Raw genomic sequence first — 18,879 nt, 5'->3', positions numbered from 1 at the left:
GAAAAGGCAGAGGAACCAGAGACCAAATTGCCAACATCTGCTGGATCATTGAAAAAGCAAGAGAGTTCCAGAAAAACATCTATTTCTCCTTTATTGACTATGCCAAAGCCTTTGACTGTGTGGATCACAATAAACTGTGGAAAATTCTGAAAGAGATGGTAATACAAGACCACCTGATCTGCCTCTTGTGAAATCTGTATGCAGGTCAGGAAGCAACAGTTAGAACTGGAAATGGGACAACAGACTGGTTCCACATAGGAAAAGAAGTACATCAAGTCTGTATATTGTCACCCAGCTTATTTAACTTACATGCAGAGTACATCATGAGAAATGCTGCGCTGGAAGAAGCACAAGCTGAAATCAAGATTGCTGGGAGAAATATCAATAGCTTCAGATATGCAGATGACACCACTCTTATGGGAGAAAGTGAAGGAGAACTAAAAAGGCTCTTGATGAAGGTGAAAGAGGAGAGTGAAAATGTTGGCTTAAAGCTCAACATTCAGAAAACGAAGATCACGGCATCTGGTCCCATCACTTCATGGGAAATAGATGGGGAAACAGTGGAAACAGTGTCAGACTTTGTTTTTTTGGGCTCCAAAATCACTGCAGATGGTGACTGCAGCCATGAAATTAAAAGACGCTTACTCCTTGGAAGGAAAGTTATGTCCAACCTAGACAGCATATTGAAAAGCAGAGACATTACTTTGTCAACAAAGGTCCATCTAGTCAAGGCTATGGTTTTTCCAGTGGTCATGTATGGATGTGAGAGTTGGACTGTGAAGAAAGCTGAATGCTGAAGAATTGATGCTTTTGAATTGTGGTGTTAGAGAAGACTCTTGAGAGTCCCTTGGACTGCAAGGAGATTCGACCAGTCCATTCTGAAGGAGATCAGCCCTGGGATTTCTTTGGAAGGAATGATGCTAAAGCTGAAACTCCAGTACTTTGGCCACCTCATGCGTAGAGTTGACTCATTGGAAAAGACTCTGATGCTGGGAGGGATTGGGGGCAGGAGGAGAAGGGGACGACAGAGGATGAGATGGCTGGATGGCATCACTGACTCGATGGACATGAGTCTGAGTGAACTCCAGGAGTGGGTGATGGACAGGGAGGCCTGGTGTGCTGCGATTCATGGGGTCGCAAAGAGTTGGACACGACTGAGTGATTGAACTGAACTGAAACCTACCTAAAATTCTTTGTATTGCTACAAACAAGCTAGTGGAGGTGATGGAATTTCATCTGAGCTATTTCAAATCCTAAAAGATGATCCTATTAAAGCACTGTTCTCAATATGTCAGCAAATTTTGAAAACTAAGTAGTGACCATAGGACTGGAAAACATGTTTTCACTCCAATCCCAAAGAAAGGCAATGCCAAAGAATGTTCAAATATTCACACAATTACAGTTTTTTCAAATGCTGGCAAGGTAATGGTCAAAATCCTTCAAACTAGCCTTCAGCAGTACATGAAATGAGAACTTTCAGATGTATTTTGATTTAGAAAAGGTTGAGGAACCAGAGATCAAATTGTCATCATTTGCTGAAACAAAGAAAAAGCAAAAGAATTCCAAAACAACATCTATTTTTGCTTCCTTGACTATGCTAAAGCTATTGACTCCATGGATCACAACAAACTGTGGAATATTCTTCAAGAGATGGGAAAACCAGACCACCTTACCTGCCTCCTGAGAAACCTGTGTACAGGTCAAGAAGCAACAGTTAGAGCCAGACATGGAAAAATGGATTGGCTAAAATTGGGAAAGGAGTATGTCAAGGTTTCATATAGTCACTTGGGCTTATTTAAGTTTTATAGAGAGTACATCATACGAAATGCTGGGCTGGATGACTCACAAGCTGGAATCAAGATTGCCAGGAAAAATATCAACAACCTCAGATATGCAGATGATATCATTTTAGTGGCAGAAAGTGAAGAGGAACTAAAGAATCTCTTGATGAAGGTAAAACAGGGGAATGTAAAATGTGACTTAAAACTCAATGTTCAAAAAATGAAGATCATGGCAACTGGTCCCAACACTTCATAGCAAACAGATGGGATAAAAGTGAAAACCGTGTCAGATTTCATTTCCTCGAGCTCCAAAATCAATGTGGACGGCGACTATAGCCATGAAATTAAAAGACACATGCTCCTTCAAAGAAAGCTATGATAAAACTAGACAGTGTATTACAAAATAGAAACATCAGTTTGCTGATAAAGGTTTGTATAGTCAGTTCAGTTCAGTCACTCAGTCATGTCCGACTCTTAGGCAGCATGCCAGGCCTCCCTGTCCATCACTAACTCCCAGAGCTTACCCAAACTTATGTCAACTGAGTTGGTGATACCACCCAACTATCTCATTTTCTGAGGTCCCCTTCTCCTCCCACCATCAATCTTTCCCAGCATCAGGGTCTTTTCAAATGAGTCAGTTCTTCGCATCAGGTGGCCAAAGTATTGGAGTTTCAGCTTCAACATCAGTCCTTCCAATGAACACTCAGGACTGATTTCCTTTAAGATGGACTTGCTGGATCTCCTTGCAGTCCAAGGGACTCTCAAGAGTCTTCTCCAACACCACAGTTCAAAAGCATCAATTCTTTGGTGCTCAACTTCCTGTATAGTCTAACCCTCATATCCATACATGACTACTGGAAAAACCATAGCCTTGACTAGATGGACCTTCATTGGCAAAGTAATGTCTCTGCTTTTGAATATGTTATCTAGGCTGGTCATAACTTTCCTTCCAAGGAGTAAGCGTCTTTTAATTTCATGGCTGCAATCACCATCTGCAGTGATTTTGGAGCCCCCAAAAATAAAGTCAGCCACTGTTTCCCCATCTATTTGCCATGAAGTGATGGTGTAATCTTAATCTTCTAAATGTTGAGCTTTAAGCTAACTTTTTCACTCTCCTCTTTCAATTTCATCAAGAGGCTCTTTAGTTCTTCTTCACTTTTTGCCATAACAGTGGTGTCATCTGTATATCTGACGTTATTGATATTTCTGCTGGGAATCTTGATTCCAGCTTGTGCTTCTTCCAGCTCAGCTCATGATGTACTCTGCATATAAGTTAAATAAGGAAAGTGACAATATACAGCCTTGACGTACTCCTTTTCCTTTTTTGGAACCAGTCTGTTGTTTCATGTCCAGTTCTAACTGTTGCTTCCTGACCTGCATACAGATGTCTCAGGAGTCAAAGCTATGTAAAGTCAAAGCTATGGTTTTTCCAGGAGTCAAGTAGGGATGTGAGAGTTGGAGTATAAAGAAGGTTGAGCACTGAAGAATTGATACTTTTGAAATGTGGTGCTGGGAAAGACTCTTGAAAGTCCCTAGGAAATCAAACCAGTCAATCCTAAAGGAAATCAACCCTGAATATTCATTGGAAGGACTAGTGCTCTAGCTGAAACTCCAATACTTTGGCTATCTGATGTGAAGAGCCAACTCATTGGGAAAGACCCTAATTCTGGGAAAGATTGAGGACAAGAGAAGGGAGCGACAGAGGTTGAAGTGGTTGGATAGCATCACTGACTCAATGGACATGAGTTTGAGCAAACTCAGGGAGAGAGTGAAGGACAGAGAAACCTGATGTATTTGAGTTCATGGGGTTGCAAAGAGTTGAGCACATGTTAGTGACTAAACAACAACAGTTTAGTTAGTGACTAAACAAGGAGACAAAAGAGCTGTATCCAGAAAACTATAAGACACTGATGAAAGAAATCAAGGATGACATAAAGAAATGGAGAGATATTCCACGTTCCTGGGTTGGAAGATTCAATATTGTCAAAATGGTTATACTACAAAATGCAATTTACAGATTCAATGCTATCCTTATCTAATTACCAGTGGCACTTTTCACACAGAAATATGACCAAAATATCACAATTCATATGGAAGCACAAAAGACCTGAATAACCAAAGCAATCTTGAGAAAAACCTACCCACCAAGGGGGAACTTATTTTTACAAAAGAATAACATACTATGGGCAAAAGATATCCTCTTCAATTAATGCTGCTTGGAAACTGGACAACTACATGTAAAAAAATAAAATTGGAATACTTCCTAACACCATACACAAAATTAAACACAAAATGGGTTAAAGATTTAAACTCGTTCTGGTAAGACCAGAAACTATAAAACTCTTTGAGGAAAACATAGGCATAACACTCTATGACATAAATCACAGCAAGATCCTCCATGATCAACCTCCAATGGAAATAACAAAAACAAACAAGTGGGACCTAATTTAACTGAAAGCTTTTGCACATCAAAGGAAAGTATAAACATGGTGAAAAGACAGCCCTCAGAATGGGAAAAAATAATAGCAAATGAAACAACTGACAAAGGATTAATTTCCAAAACATACAAGCAGTTCATACAACTCATTACCCATAAAACAAACAGTCCAATCAAAAAATAGGCAAAAGACCTAAACAGACATTTATCCAAAGACATACAGATGGCTAATAAACACATGAAAAGATGCTCAACATTACTAGAGAAATGAAAATCAAAACCACATGAGATATCATCTTACACCAGTCAGAATGGCTATCATCAAGAAATCTACAAATAAATACTCCACAGGGTGTGGAGAAAAGGGAACCCTTTTCCACTGTTGGATGGAATATAAATTGATACAGCAGTATTTACAATAGCTAGGACTGAGCTTCTTTTGTAGCTCAGTTGGTAAAAAGAATCTGCCTGCAATGCAGGCGACCTAGGTTCAATTCCTGGGTTGAGAAGATCCCCTGGAGAAGGAAATGGCAGTATTCTTGCCTGGAGAATCCCATGGACAGAGGAGCTTGCAGACTACAGTCCATGGGGTCACAAATAGCTGGACACGACTTAGTGACTAAACCACCACCAGGACATGGAAGCATCCTAGATGTCCATCATCAGATGAATGGGTAAAGAAGTTGTGGTACATATATGCAATGGAACATTACTTAGCCATAATAGGAGCCCATAATAGCCAAAAAGGAGCCCATTTGAGTCAGTTCTAATGAGGTGGATGAACCTAGAGCCTATTTTGCAGAGTGAAGTAAGTCAGAAAAAGAAAAACAAATATCGTATGTTAATGCATATGCATGGAATCTATAATGGTCATACTGATGAATCTATTTGCAGGGCAGCGTGTGCTTCCTACATGGAACTACTGATAAAGAACCTGCCTGCCAATGCAGGAGATGTAAAAGACATGGGTTTGATCCTTGGGTTAGAAAGATCAAGAGATGCCAGTTCAAGCCTGGTTTGGGAAGATCCTCTGCAGGAGGGCATGGTAACCCCCTCCAGTATTCTTGCCTGGATAATCTCATGGACAGAGGAGCTTGGTAGGCTACATCCATAGGGTTGCAAAAAGCCAGACACAACTGAAGTGACTTAGCACACAATGGATACACAGACATCAAGAATAGATACGGACAGGGGTTTGGTGAGGGGAGGAAAGAGAGGGTGGGATATGTGGAGAGAGTAACAAGGACTCATACACATTACCATATGTAAAACTGATAGTCAATGGGAATTTCCTCTGTAACAACTTAAGAGGAATGAGACTGGGAGGAAGATAGGAGGGAGGTTTAAAGGGAAGGCACATAAGTATACTTACGGCTGATTCATGTTGATGTTTGGCAGAAACCAACACAATATTGCAGAGCAATTATCTTTCAATTAAAAATAATTTTAATTATATAAAAATAAAATAAATGTACAACTAGGAAAAATACTTGCAATCAAATGTGACAAATAATTAAATTTCCTTTTGAATAAAGATCTCATTCAGCTTATATTAAAATGTAAAAATATAATTCACAGAAGAAAAAATTAATTTTTGAAATGTTTGAGACAACTTCAAATCTCCATATGTTAATTATAGTCAATGAGAAATATCCTGATGTTGCCACAAAAGCACTCAAACGCCTGCTTCCATTATCAAGATCCTATCTTTTTGAAGCAGGTTTTTTTGCAGTAATAGCAATCAAAACAAGACATTGGAGAAGACTTGGACATAAGCTACATGTTTCAGGTGTCACTGTCTCCCTTCACACCCAGATGGGACTGTCTAGTTGTAGGAAAACAAGCTCAGGGTTCCCAATAATTCTGCATTATGGTGTGTTGTATAATCATTTCACTATATATCACAATGTAATAATAGAAATAAAGTGAACAATAAGTGTAATGTGCTTGAATCATCCCCAAACCAATATCCCAGCCCTCTTCTGTGGAAAAATTATTTTCCATGAAACTGGTCCCTGGTGCCAAAAAGATTGGAAACCGCTGCTATAGAAAACATGTTTCAATTGAATACTCTGTCAAACACTTTACTACTGCCTCGTTATTAAAAACCACAGTTTCTAAAAATTCACTTGCCCTGATTCTAATTCAGATCCCCAAGAATTGAGTTTCTGCTGTTATTTTACAGAAGAAAAGGGAAAAAGAAAATATACAGCTTTTTTTTTTAATGAGTACAACTGATTTACAATGTTATGTTATTTTCAGGTGTACCCTAAAGTGAAAGTGAAAATATATATGTATATACATATATCCATCCCTTTTTAGATTCTTCTCCATATATGTTATTATGAATATTGAGTAGAGTTCCTTGTGCTACACAGTAGGTCCTTATTAGTTATCTATTATATTTATGTATAGTAGTGTGTGTATATGTTAATCCCAATCTCTTAATTTATCCTTCCCTCCCCTTTTGCCTTTGGTGACCATCAGTTTGTTTTCTATGTCTGTGAGTCTATTTCTATCTATAACTAGGTTAATTTGTACTATTTTTTTTTTTTTAGATTTGAATATAAGCAATATCTTGGGCTTTCCAGGCAGCTCAGTGGTAAAAAAAATCTGCCTGCCAATGAGGGAGATGTGGGCTTGATCCCTGCATCAGGAAGATCCCCTGGAGAAGGAAATGGAAATGCACTCCAGTATTCTTGCCTGGGAAATCCCATGGACAGAGAGAAGCCTGGCAAGCTACAGTCCATATAGCAACAGTGTCAGACACAACTTAGTGACTAAACAACAACATAAGAGATATCATATGATGTTTTTCTTTCAATATCTGACTTATTTCACTCAGTATGAAACTTCTATGTCCATCTGTGTTGCTGAAAACAGCATTATTTAGTTCTTTCTACTGGCTGAGTAATACTCCATTGAGTACATGTACCACATTGTCTTTATCTATTCATTTGTCAATGGGCATTTAGATTGCTTCCATATTCTGGTTATTGTATATAGTACTGGGGTACATATGTCCTTTTGACTTATGGTTTTTTCTAGATATATGCCCAGAAGTGGGATTGCTGGATTATATGATATTTCTATTTTTAGGTTTTTAAGGAACCTCCATACTGTTCTCCACAGTGGGTGTACCAATTTATACTCCTCCCAACAGTGTAGGTGAATTATGGCCATTCTGCTTGGTGTGAAGTGATATTACATTATAATTTCCATTTCTCTAAAAATTAGTGATGTTGAGCATCTTTTCCTGTCTATTTTGGCTATCTAATGCCTTTTTTGGAGAGATATTTATTTATATTTTCAGCCCATTTTATGATTGGGTTGTTTTCTGATATTGGGTTGCATTAGCTATTTGCATATTTTGGACCCTTTGTCAGTCGTTCTGTTTGCAAATATTTTCTCCCATTCTGTGAGTTTTCTTTTCGTTTTTTTTTTTATGGTTTCCTTTGCTGTACAAAAGCATTTAAATTTAATTAGGTCTTATTAGTTTATTTTTGTTTTTATTTCCATTACTCTAGGAGATGAACTAGAAAACCTGTACTCAGAAAACTATAAAATACTGATGAAAGATATCAAAGATGATATAAACGGATAGTGAGATATACCACCCTCTTAGATTAGAAGAATCAATATTGTCAAAATAACTACACTACCCAAAGCAATCTACAGATTCAATACAATCCCTATCAAATTACCAAAGGCATTTTTCATAAAATTAGAACAACAAATTTTATAAACTGTATGGGAACAGGAAAGACCCCAAATAAATCTTTGGCAAGATTGCTATGGCAATCTTGAGAAAGAAAAACAATGGAGTTGGAGGAATCAGCCTTCCTGACTTCAAAGTATACTACAAAGCTACAGTAGTCAAAGCACTATGGTACAACCACAAAAAGAGAAATGTAAATCTATGGAACAGGATAGGAAGTCCAGAGACAAACTCACACAATTATGGTCAACTAATCTATGACCAAAGATGCAAGAATACACAACGGGGAAAAGACAGTTCCATCAATTAGTGGTCTGGGAAAACTGGAAAGCTACATGTAAGTGAATGAAATTAGGACACCCTGTAACACTATAAAACAATATAAACTCAAAATTGATTAAAGACCTAAATGTAAGCCTGGATATTATAAAACTCTTAATGGAAAACATAGGCGGAACATTCTCTGACATAAACGGCAGCAATATCTTTAGGTACTCCCTTTTTGGTATGCACCCTTCCTCCTGAAGTATGCCCCCTTGTTTGCTCAGTTACAGACACAGAGGAGGCTGAATGTTGCACCATGGCCCACACCTGCTCTAGCAGGTCTCCTCCATCCTTGGGTGCATGATTCCGCCCTGATTCAAACAAAAGATTCTTTTGAAGAGTTCAGAGCAGGCCAATCATAGATGAATCTTTTTGCCTAGGTTTTTGAAAACATGCAGAGAGAATCCCTAGGTAAATTGAAATATACCTGTGAAGGTTTATAGAAACTTCAAACCCAGTTACTATGATGAAAAGGTAGGCTTTACTGACAAATTTTTCATGCACACATTTCCTCAAGATGTCCCTGAAGCCTGTACATATATGTCCTCTTTCTCTTTCCTCTTGATCCCCTAAGATGCGGGAGCTGGTTTCACTCTGGTGGATTCCCTAGCCCCCTACATAGTCTCACTCCGACACACAGTTTCTAGCAAATGAATACCGAGTGTGTGTGATTTTCTTACTATGATTGTGACTGATACATAACACAATAGCCACATTCCTCCCACCTCCTCCCAACCATCCTGGAGGTGGCCACTCTGATGGAAAGGCCTGGACCCCCTTTACCTCCACCTCCAGTGCCTGGAACATGGCATGACCCAGGCCAACAGCAAGTGGCTGGGAGCCTGGGTAATGGGAAGACAGAGGCACACACATGCAGGCATTTCTGCTGCAGTAGACAAGCATATCTCCAAAGCTTGCACAATTGGCCTGGAGATGTAAGGACAAAAAGGTCAGATGTAAGATATGTAAGGACAATAAGCCCAGGGGGAAGGGCAAGCAAGAAAGCTCTAGCTGTGTGGAGGAGCCTTTTCTGCCTTCTCATCTGGCCCTGATATCTGGAATACTTGCAGCATTAAAGGAGGGCAAAGCTAAATTCCTTAAGGGGCAGTGCTTCCCATATCTGCTCAGGCTCAATCTCAGTATTCACAGCATGTAGAATTATAATAAAATAATAACAAATAATGATTCTCATCACCCAGGACCCTGAATTTACCCCTTTAAGTTCCCCTGCCAATTCTTTCTGGAACACCTCTTGGCTTCCATCACTGTCAAAGATTAGCTGAGTTAAACCATTCTCCTCACATGTTTTGGTATTGGATTGTGAATTTAAGATATACCATTTATAAATGATATTTTTCCTTTAAATATACTTGGCTATGATTTCTGTATTGAACAAGCAGGCCTGCATAACCAGGTGCCAACAGACTCTGCCAAACAAAACTAGGATGGCCAAACTACTCCTGCACCTGTGTTTGTGCCTTAAAGGCAGAAGAGAAAATTCAACTGCTATGCATTTGCATACCTTCTCTTTGTGGGCTTTCCCTCTTGTAAGTGAGATATTTCTAGGCCTAAAGTGCAAACACAGATCATTCATTATATTAACAGAGAAAAATTTGATTCATTTTTCTTCCTTTTAATTTCTACCTTCCTCAGAGTATTTATTTATTTATTTGGCCATAACACATGGCTATCAGGATCTTTCAGGACCAGGGATTAAACCCAGGCCCACAGCAGTGAAAGCACTGAATCCTAACCACTGGACCATGAATTCTCTGGTCCATTTTTCTAAGAGCGGTTTTTGGCTTTTCAATTTTCATTCTTTTTTATATTGCTTTGTGTGTGTGCTAAGTTGCTTCATTCATATCCAATTCTTTGTGACCATAAGGACTATAGCCCACCAGGCTCCTCTGTACATAGGATCCTTCAGGCAAGAATACTGGAGTGGGTTGCCATGCCCTCCTCCAGGGGATCTTCTCGACCCAGGTATTGAACCTGCATCTCTTATGTCTCCTGCATTGGCAGATGGGTTCTTTACCACTAGACCACCTGTGGAGAAGGAAATGGTAACCCACTCCAGTATTCTTGCCTGGAGAACCCCATGGACAGAGGAGCCTGGCAGGCTACAGTCTTTGGGGTCTCAAGAGTCGGACACAACTTAGTGACTAAACAACCACCACCACCACCACCACCAGCACCACCTGGGAAGCCCTTATATTGCTCTATATCTTTTCTATTTTGGATCCTACTTGGAATATTCATCATTTTTTTCTATTTATAGCATCCTTTCAGGTAATTTATTTTGAGTTTATATGAATTTTGTTAGTAAGAATTTCCTACTGTAAAAGACTGTAAGTATTAGATGCTTCAAAACAATTTTCCACTGCATTTAGGATTATAGCTAACAGAAGCAGAAGATATTAAGAAGAGGTGGCAAGAATACACAGGAGAACTATACAAAAAAGAGCTTCACGACCCAGATAATCACGATGGTATGATCACTTACCTGTACATCCTGGAATGTGAAGTCAAGTGGGCCTTAGAAATAATTAATACGAACAAAGCTAGTGGAGCTGATGGAATTCCAGTTGAGCTATTTCAAATCCTGAAAGATGATGCTGTGAAAGTGCTGCACTCAATAGGCCAGCAAATTTGGAAAACTCAGCAGTGGCCACAGGACTGGAAAAGGTCAGTTTGCATTCCAATCCCAAAGAAAGGCAATGCCAAAGAATGCTCAAACTACCGCACAATTGCACTCATCTCACATGCTAGTAAAGTAATGCTCAGAATTCTGCAAGCCAGGCTTCAGCAATATGTGAACAGTGAACTTCCAGATGTTCAAGCTGGTTTTAGAAAAGGCAGAGGAACCAGAGATCAAATTGCCAACATCCGCTGGATCATCAAAAAAGCAAGAGAGATCCAGAAAAACATCTATTTCTGCTTTATTGACTATGCCAAAGCCTTTGACTGTGTGGATCACAATAAACTGTGGAAAATTCTGAAAGAGATGGGAATACCAGGCCACCTGACCTACCTCTTGAGAAACCTATATGCAGGTCAGGAAGCAACAGTTAGAACTGGACATGGGACAACAGACTGGTTCCAAATAGGAAAAGGAGTACATCAAGGCTGTATATTGTCACCCTGCATATTTAACTTATACGCAGAGTACATCATGAGAAACACTAGGCCAGAAGAAGCACAAGCTGGAATCAAGATTGCCGGGAGAAATATCAATAACCTCAGATATGCAGATGACACCACCCTTATGGCAGAAAGTGCAGAGGAACTAAAAAGCCTCTTGATGAAAGTGAAAGAGGAGAGTGAAAAAGTTGGTTTAAAGCTCAGCATTCAGAAAATGAAGATCATGGCATCTGGTCCCATCACTTCATGGGAAATAGATGCAAAACAGTGGCTGACTATTTTTCTGGGCTGCAAAATCACTGCAGATGGTGATTGCAGCCATGAAATTAAAAGATGCTTGCTCCTTGGAAGGAAAGTTATTACCAAGCTAGACAGCATATTGAGAAGCAGAGACATTACTTTGCCAACAAAGTTCTGTCTAGTCAAGGCTATGGTTTTTCCAGTGGTCATGTGTGGACGTGAGAGTTGGACTATAAAGTAAGCTGAGGGCCAAAGAATTGATGCTTTTGAACTGTGGTGTTGGAGAAGACTCTTTAGAGTCCCTTGGACTCCAAGGAGATCCAACCTGTCCATCCTAAAGGAGATCAGTCCTGGGTATTCATTGGAGTGACTGATGTTGAAGCTGAAACTCCAATACTTTGGCCACCTGATGCGGAGAGCTGACTCATTGGAAAAAACCCTGATGTTGGGAAAGATTGAGGACAGGAGGAGAAGGGGACGACAGACGATGAGATGGTTGGATGCACCACCGACACAATGGACATGGGTTTGGGTAAGCTCTGGGAGTTCGTGATGGACAGGGAGGCCTGGCGTCGCAAAGAGTCGGACATGACTGAGCGACTGAACTGAACTGAATATTCCATTATATATATATATATATATATATATATATACACACACACACACACACACACACACCACAACTTCTTGATACATTCATCTGTCAGTGGACATCTAGGTTGCTTCCATGTTCTAACTATTGTAAATAGTATTGCAATGAACATTGGGGTACATATGACTTTTTCAATTTTGGTTTCCTCAGGGTATGTGTCTAGGAGTTGGATTGCTGGGCCATATGGTGGTTTTATTCCTGGTCTTTTAAGGATTCCCCCTATCATCTTCCATAGTGCCTGTGTCAATTTATATTGCCACCGACAGTGCAAGAATATTCCCTTTTCTCCACACCTTCCCCAGCATTTATTATTTGTAGACTTTTTGATGATGGCCACTCTGACTGGTGTGAGGTGATATCTCACTGTAGTTTTGATTTGCATTTCTCTAATAATCAGCGACATGAGCATCTTTTCATGTGTTTGTTAGCCTTCTGTATGTCTTCTTTGGAGAAATGGCTGTTTAGGTCTTTTCCCCACTTTTTTATTGGGTTGTTTGTTTTCTCTGGTATTGAGTTGTATATTGGAACTGATTGTATATTTTGGAAATTAATCCTTTGTCAGTTGTTTCATATGCTGTTATATTCTCCCATTCCAAGGGTTGTCTTTACACCTTGTTTATATAAAGTTTCCTTTGCTGTGTAAAAGCTTTTACATTTCATCAGGTCCCACTTGTTTAATTTTGTTTTTATTTCTATTACTCTAGGAGGTGGTTCATAGAGGATCTCGATTTGATTTATATCAACAAGTTTTCTGTTGATATAGAACAACAATGTCTATTTTTTCCTCTAAGAGATTAATAGTTTATGGTCTTACATTTATGTCTTTAATCCATTTTGAGTTTATCGCTGTGTATGGTGTTAGGAAGTGTTCTAATTTCATTCTTTTACATGTAGATGTCCAGTTTTCCCAGCATCACTTATTGAAGAGGTTGTCTTTACTCTATTGTATATTCTTGCCTCCTTTGTAAAAAAATAAGGTACCCACAGGTGCATGGGTTTATTTCTGGGCTTTCTATCTTATTCCATTGGTCTATAGTTCTGTTTTTGTGCCAGTACCATACTGTCTTGATGACTGTAGCTTTTTATTATAATCTGAAGTCAAGAAGGTTGATTCCTCCAGCTCCATTCTTCTTTCTCAAGACTGCTTTGGCTATTCAGGGCCTTTTGTGTTTCCACATGAACTGTGAAATTTTTTGTTCTAGTTCTGTAAAAAATGATATTGGTAATTTGATAGGAACTGCATTGAATCTGTAGAATGTATTTGGTAGCATAGTCATTTTCACAATGTTGATTCTTCCTACCCAGGAACATGGAATATCTCTCCATCTGTTTATGTTGTCTTTGATTTCTTATATCAGTGTCTTATAGTTTTCTGTATACAGTTCTTTTGTCTCCTTAGGTAGGTTAATTCCTAGATATTTTATACTTTTTGTTGCAGTGTTGTATGGTATTGATTCCTTAATTTCCCTTTCTTATTTTCATTGTTAGTGTAAAGGAATGCAAGTGATTTCTGTGTATTGATTTTGTATCATGCGACTTTGCTAAATTCACTGATTAGCTCTAGTAATTTTTGATAATATCTTTAGGGTTTTTTATATATATTATCATGTCATCTGCAAACAGTGAGAGCTTTACTTCTTCTATTCCTATCTTGATTCCTTTTATTTCTTTTTTTCTCTGATTGCTGTAGCTAGGACTTCCAAAACTATGTTGAATAATAGTGGTAACAGTAGACACCCTTGTCTTGTTCCTGATCTTAGAGGGAATGTTTTCAGTTTTTCACCACTGAGAATAACGTTTGATGTGTGCTTATCATATATAGTCTTTACTATGTTGAGATAGTTTCCTTCTATGCCAATTTTTTGAAGAGTTATTATCATAAATGGGTGCTGAATTTTGTCAAAGGCTTTTTCTGCATCTATTGAGATTATCACACATTTTTATCTTTCAATTTGTTAATATGGTGCTTTGCATTGATTGATTTGTGTATATTGAACCGTTGGAAAAGATCCTGACTTTGGGAAAGATTGAAGGTGGGAGGAGAAGGGGATTACAAAGGATGAGATGGTTGGATGGCATCACGGACTCAGTGGACATGAGTTTGAGTAAGCTCTGGGAGTTGTTGATGGACAAGAAAGCCTGGCGTGCTGTAGTCCATGGGGTCACAAAGAGCTGGACATGACAGAATGATTGAACTGAACTGAAGAACCCTTTCATTCCTGGAATAACCCCATCTTGATCATGGTGTATGAGCTTTTTAATGTGTTGTTGAATTCTGTTAGCTAAAAGTTTGTTGAGTGTTTTGCATCTATGTTCATCAGTGATATTGGCCTGTACTTACCTATTTTTGTGTTGTCTTTGCCTGGTTTTGGTATCAGAGTGACAGTGGCCTTGTAGAATGAGTTTGGAAGTGTTTCTTCCTCTGAAACCTTTGAAATAGTTTTAGAAGGATAGGCATTAGATCCTCTAAATGTTTGATAGAATTCACCTGTGAAGCCATCTGGTCCTGGACTTTTGTTTTTTTGATCAAAGTTTTGATTTCAGTGCTTATAACTGGGTTGCTCATAATTTATGTTTCATCCGGGTCCCATCTTAGAAGATTGAATTATAAGAATCTGTCTTTTTCTTCCATTTCTTCCATTTCCAGGTTATCCATTTTATTGCCTTTTTTTTTTCATAAAAGCCTTATAATACTTTTTTTTTCTGCCTTGCCTCTTGCAACCTCTTTCTTTTTCATTTCTAATTTTGTTGATTTGATTCTTCTCTCTTTTCTCCTGATGAGTCTGGATAAAGTGGAAGTGAAGTCGCTCAGTCATGTCCGACTCTTAACAACTCCATGGACTACAGCCCACCAGGCTCTTCGTCCATGGGATTTTCCAGGCAAGAGTACCAGAGTGGGGTGCCATTGCCTTCTCTGTTAACAGCAGCTAGGCATATTATATTTACTTGGAGCTGGTATACTTGGTGACAGCCTTAGTGCCCTCAGACACAGCATGCTTGGCCAGCTCCCCAGGTAGCAGCAAGCGCACAGCAGTCTGGATCTCCCTGGATGTGATAGTCAAGCGCTTGTTGTAATGTGCCAGGTGTGATGCCTCGCCAGCGATGTGCTCAAAAATGCCATTGATGAAGGAGTTCATGATTCCCTTGGCCTTGGACGAGATGCCAGTGCCCAGATGAACTTGCTTCAGCACCTTGTACACGTACCCAGAGTAGCTCTCCTTGCGGCTGCGCTTGCGCTTCTTGCCGTCCTTCTTCTGGGCCTTGGTCACAGCTTTTTTAGAGCCCTTTTTAGGGGCAGGAGCAGACTTAGCTGGTTCAGGCATGTCTATAATGACAACATATGTCAGTTTTATTATCTTCTCAAAGAACCAGCTTTTAGTTTTATTAATCTTTACTATTGTTTCTTTCATTTCTTTTTCACTTATTTCTGCTCTGATCACGATTTCTTTCCTTATGCTGACTTTGGGCTTTTTTTTTTTTTTTTCCCAGTTGTTTTAGGTGTAAAGTTATATTGTCTATTTGATGTTTTTCTTATTTGTTGAGGTAGGGTTTTATTGCTATAAACTTCCCTCTTAGAACTGCTTTTGCTGCATCCCATAGGTATGAGTTGTCATGTTTTCATTGTCATTCGTTTCTAGGATTTTTTTGATTTCCTGTTTGATTTCTTTAGTAACCTGTTCATTATTTAGAAATGTATTGTTTAATCCCTATGTGTTTGTGACTTTTTACAGTGTTTTTCTTGTAAGTGATATCTAGCCTCATAGCATTGTTATTGGAAATATTGCTTGATATGATTTCAATTTTCTTGAATTTACTGAGGTTTGATTTGTGACCCAAGATGTGGTCTCTCCTGGAGAATGTTCCATGTGCACTTGAGAAGTTGTAGTCTGCATTTGGATGGAATGTCCTGAAGATATCAATGAGGTCTGCTCATCTAATGTATCATTTAAAACATGTTTCCTTATTAATTTTCTGTTTTGATTATCTGCCCATTGCTGTAAGTGGGGTGTTAAATCTACTACTGTTATTGTTCATTGTCAATTTCTCCTTTTATGTCTGTTAGTGTTTGTCTTATGTATTGAGGTGCTCCTGTGTTGGATGCACAGATATTTACAATGTTATGTCTTCCTCTTGGATTGATCCCTTGATCATCATGTGGTGTCCTTTCTTATGTCTTGTAATCTTCTTTATTTTAAGGTCTATTTTGTCTGATATGAGGATTGCTACTCCAGCTTTCTTTTGCTTCCCATTTGCATGGAATATATTTTCATCCTCTCACTTTCAATATTTAGGTCTGAAGTGGTTTTCTTGTAGACAGCATATATATGGGTATTGTTTTAGTATCCATTCAGCCAGTCTATGTCTTTTGGTTGGAGCATTTAATTAATTTATATGTAAAGTAATTATTGGTACATATGTTCCTATTGCCATTTTCTTAATTGTTTGGGGTTTGATTTTGTAGATCTTTTTCTTCTCTTGTATTTCCTGACTATATAAGTCCCTTTAACATTTATTGTAAAGCTGGTTTGCTGGTAATGAATTGTCTTAATGTTTGCTTGTTTGAAAAGCTTTTTATTTCTCAATCAATTTTGAATGAGATCCTTGCCAGATCTAGAGTAGTCTTGGTTGTAGATTTTTCCCTTTCAGTACTTTAAATATATCCTGCCATTCCCTTCTGGCTTGCAGAGTTTCTTCTGCAAGATTAGCTGTTAGACATATGGGGCTTGCTTTGTATGTTACTTCTTGCTTTTTCCTTGCTGCTTTTAACTGTCTTTGTGTTTAATCTTTGTCTGATTAGTATGTGCCTTGGCGAGTTTCTCCTTGAGTTTATCCTGTATGGGACTCTTTGTGCCTTTTGGACTTAAATGACTATTTCCCTTGCCATGTTGGAGAACTTTTCAACTATAATTTCTTCAAAAATTTTCTCACACCCTTTCTTTTTCTCTTCTTCTTCTGGGACCACTGTAATTTGAATATTGGTGAGTTTAATATTGTCCCAGAGGTCTCTTAGACTATCCTCAGTTCTTTTCATTCTTTTTACTTTATTCTGCTCTTCAGCAGTTATTTCCACGATTTTATCTTCCAGCTCACTGATCCATTACAAATATGGAATGCTTCACAAATTTGCATGTCATCCTGCCCAGGGGCCATGCTAATCTTCCCTGTATCATTCCAATTTTAGTATATGTGCTGTTGAAGCAAGCCCTATTTATGTATTCTTAATAAAACTACAGGCTTCCCTGGTGGCTCAGTGGTAAAGAATCTGCTTGCCAAATCAGGAGACAGAGGTTTGATGCCTGGGTTGGGAATGTCCCCTGGATATGGAAATGGCAACCCACTCCAGTATTGTTGCCTGGGAAATCCTATGGACAGAGGAGCCTGGCAGGCTACAGTTAATGGGGTTGCAAAAGAGTCAGACATGACTTAGTGACTAGACAATAAAAATGTAAATATAGTCGGATTTTATTTTAGTAATTGACAAACTATTTCTAAAATATGGGACTGCAAAGCACCCATAGTAGCCAGTAAAATTTTGAAAGAGAATACCAAAGGTGCAGAACTACAGATCCAATTTCAAGGTTTAGTTTAGAGATGCAGTAAATCCAGACAGTGTGATAAAGACAAATAAGTGGTTAGGATTGATTCCAGATATGGATTGACGCACATAGGGATAACTGATTTTTGACAAATGTAAGAAGACAACACAGAATGATCCTTTCAACAAATACTGTGTAAAGATTATCTATCCATATAAAAAAATAAATTCTGATGCATATTTTACACTGCATACAATTATTACCTCAAAATGGGTCGCTGATCTAAATATAAAACTTAAACCTTAAAAACTTTTAGAAGAAAACATAGAAGAAAATCTTAGATTTGCTGATAAATTTTACATAAAACTACAAAAGCATGATCCATGGAAAAAAACTGATAAACTGGATTTCATCAAAATTGAAAATATCTGTTTTCAAAAGATACAGTTAAGAAAATGAATGACAAGTGCAGACTAGGAAAAAGCACTTGCAATGAACGTATTTGATAAAGGGCATGTACCTAAAACAAAAGTATTCACTTTTGCTTTCTGAAATCTTTTCTCCTAATATTGGCCAGAATGGCTCTTTAAAATGCATATCCATTCACATAACGCCCCTGCAGAGCGTCCAACACTTCCCCAGACTCCTGAAGGCCTTGGTCATCCCCAGCAAGTTTCTCCTGCTGTTTCTCAGGCATGAGAGCTTTAAGTTTTCTGGCCTTCCTCAGTTCCTCCAGAGGCAACCGTGTCTATGTTTCTCTACACCACTGGGTCCTCCCTCTGATGTTACCTCCAAATAGGATATTTCCTCATCTCTGTGCCCCTCCCTTGCTAAACAGTGCCTTGCTCACCTCTCAGGTGTCAGCTCAAACATCATGCCCCTCAATATTCCCTTCTTGACCCTCCAGGAAATGTGGTTATGGATTCCCCCAGAATTCTGTGCTTCTCTTTCCCAGTATGTATTACCACCGTGGCTTTTTAAAAATAGTGGTCAGCTTAATGTTTGTCTACTCAACATGAGGACAATTACCATTGTCTCAGTAAGAGGCA

General features: G+C 38.7%; 1 protein-coding gene and 1 non-coding gene across 7 annotated transcripts in view; both read right to left on the bottom strand.

The window, feature by feature from the left end:
* GABRG3 (gamma-aminobutyric acid type A receptor subunit gamma3) overlaps positions 1–18,879 on the bottom strand; it is a 650,486-nt gene that overhangs the window by 357,123 nt on the left and 274,484 nt on the right. The gene's annotated exons all lie outside the window — the stretch shown is intronic.
* On the bottom strand, positions 17,394–17,495 carry LOC129634675 (U6 spliceosomal RNA). Its single transcript, XR_008705844.1, has one exon. It is a non-coding gene; the product is annotated as a U6 spliceosomal RNA (small nuclear RNA).

The sequence above is a fragment of the Bubalus kerabau genome, chromosome 19 (assembly GCF_029407905.1).
Source record: "Bubalus kerabau isolate K-KA32 ecotype Philippines breed swamp buffalo chromosome 19, PCC_UOA_SB_1v2, whole genome shotgun sequence".
NCBI classification, from domain to species: Eukaryota; Metazoa; Chordata; class Mammalia; order Artiodactyla; family Bovidae; genus Bubalus; species Bubalus kerabau.
Note: the sequence above shows the minus strand (reverse complement) of the source record. Positions and strands in the feature narration are given on the sequence as shown.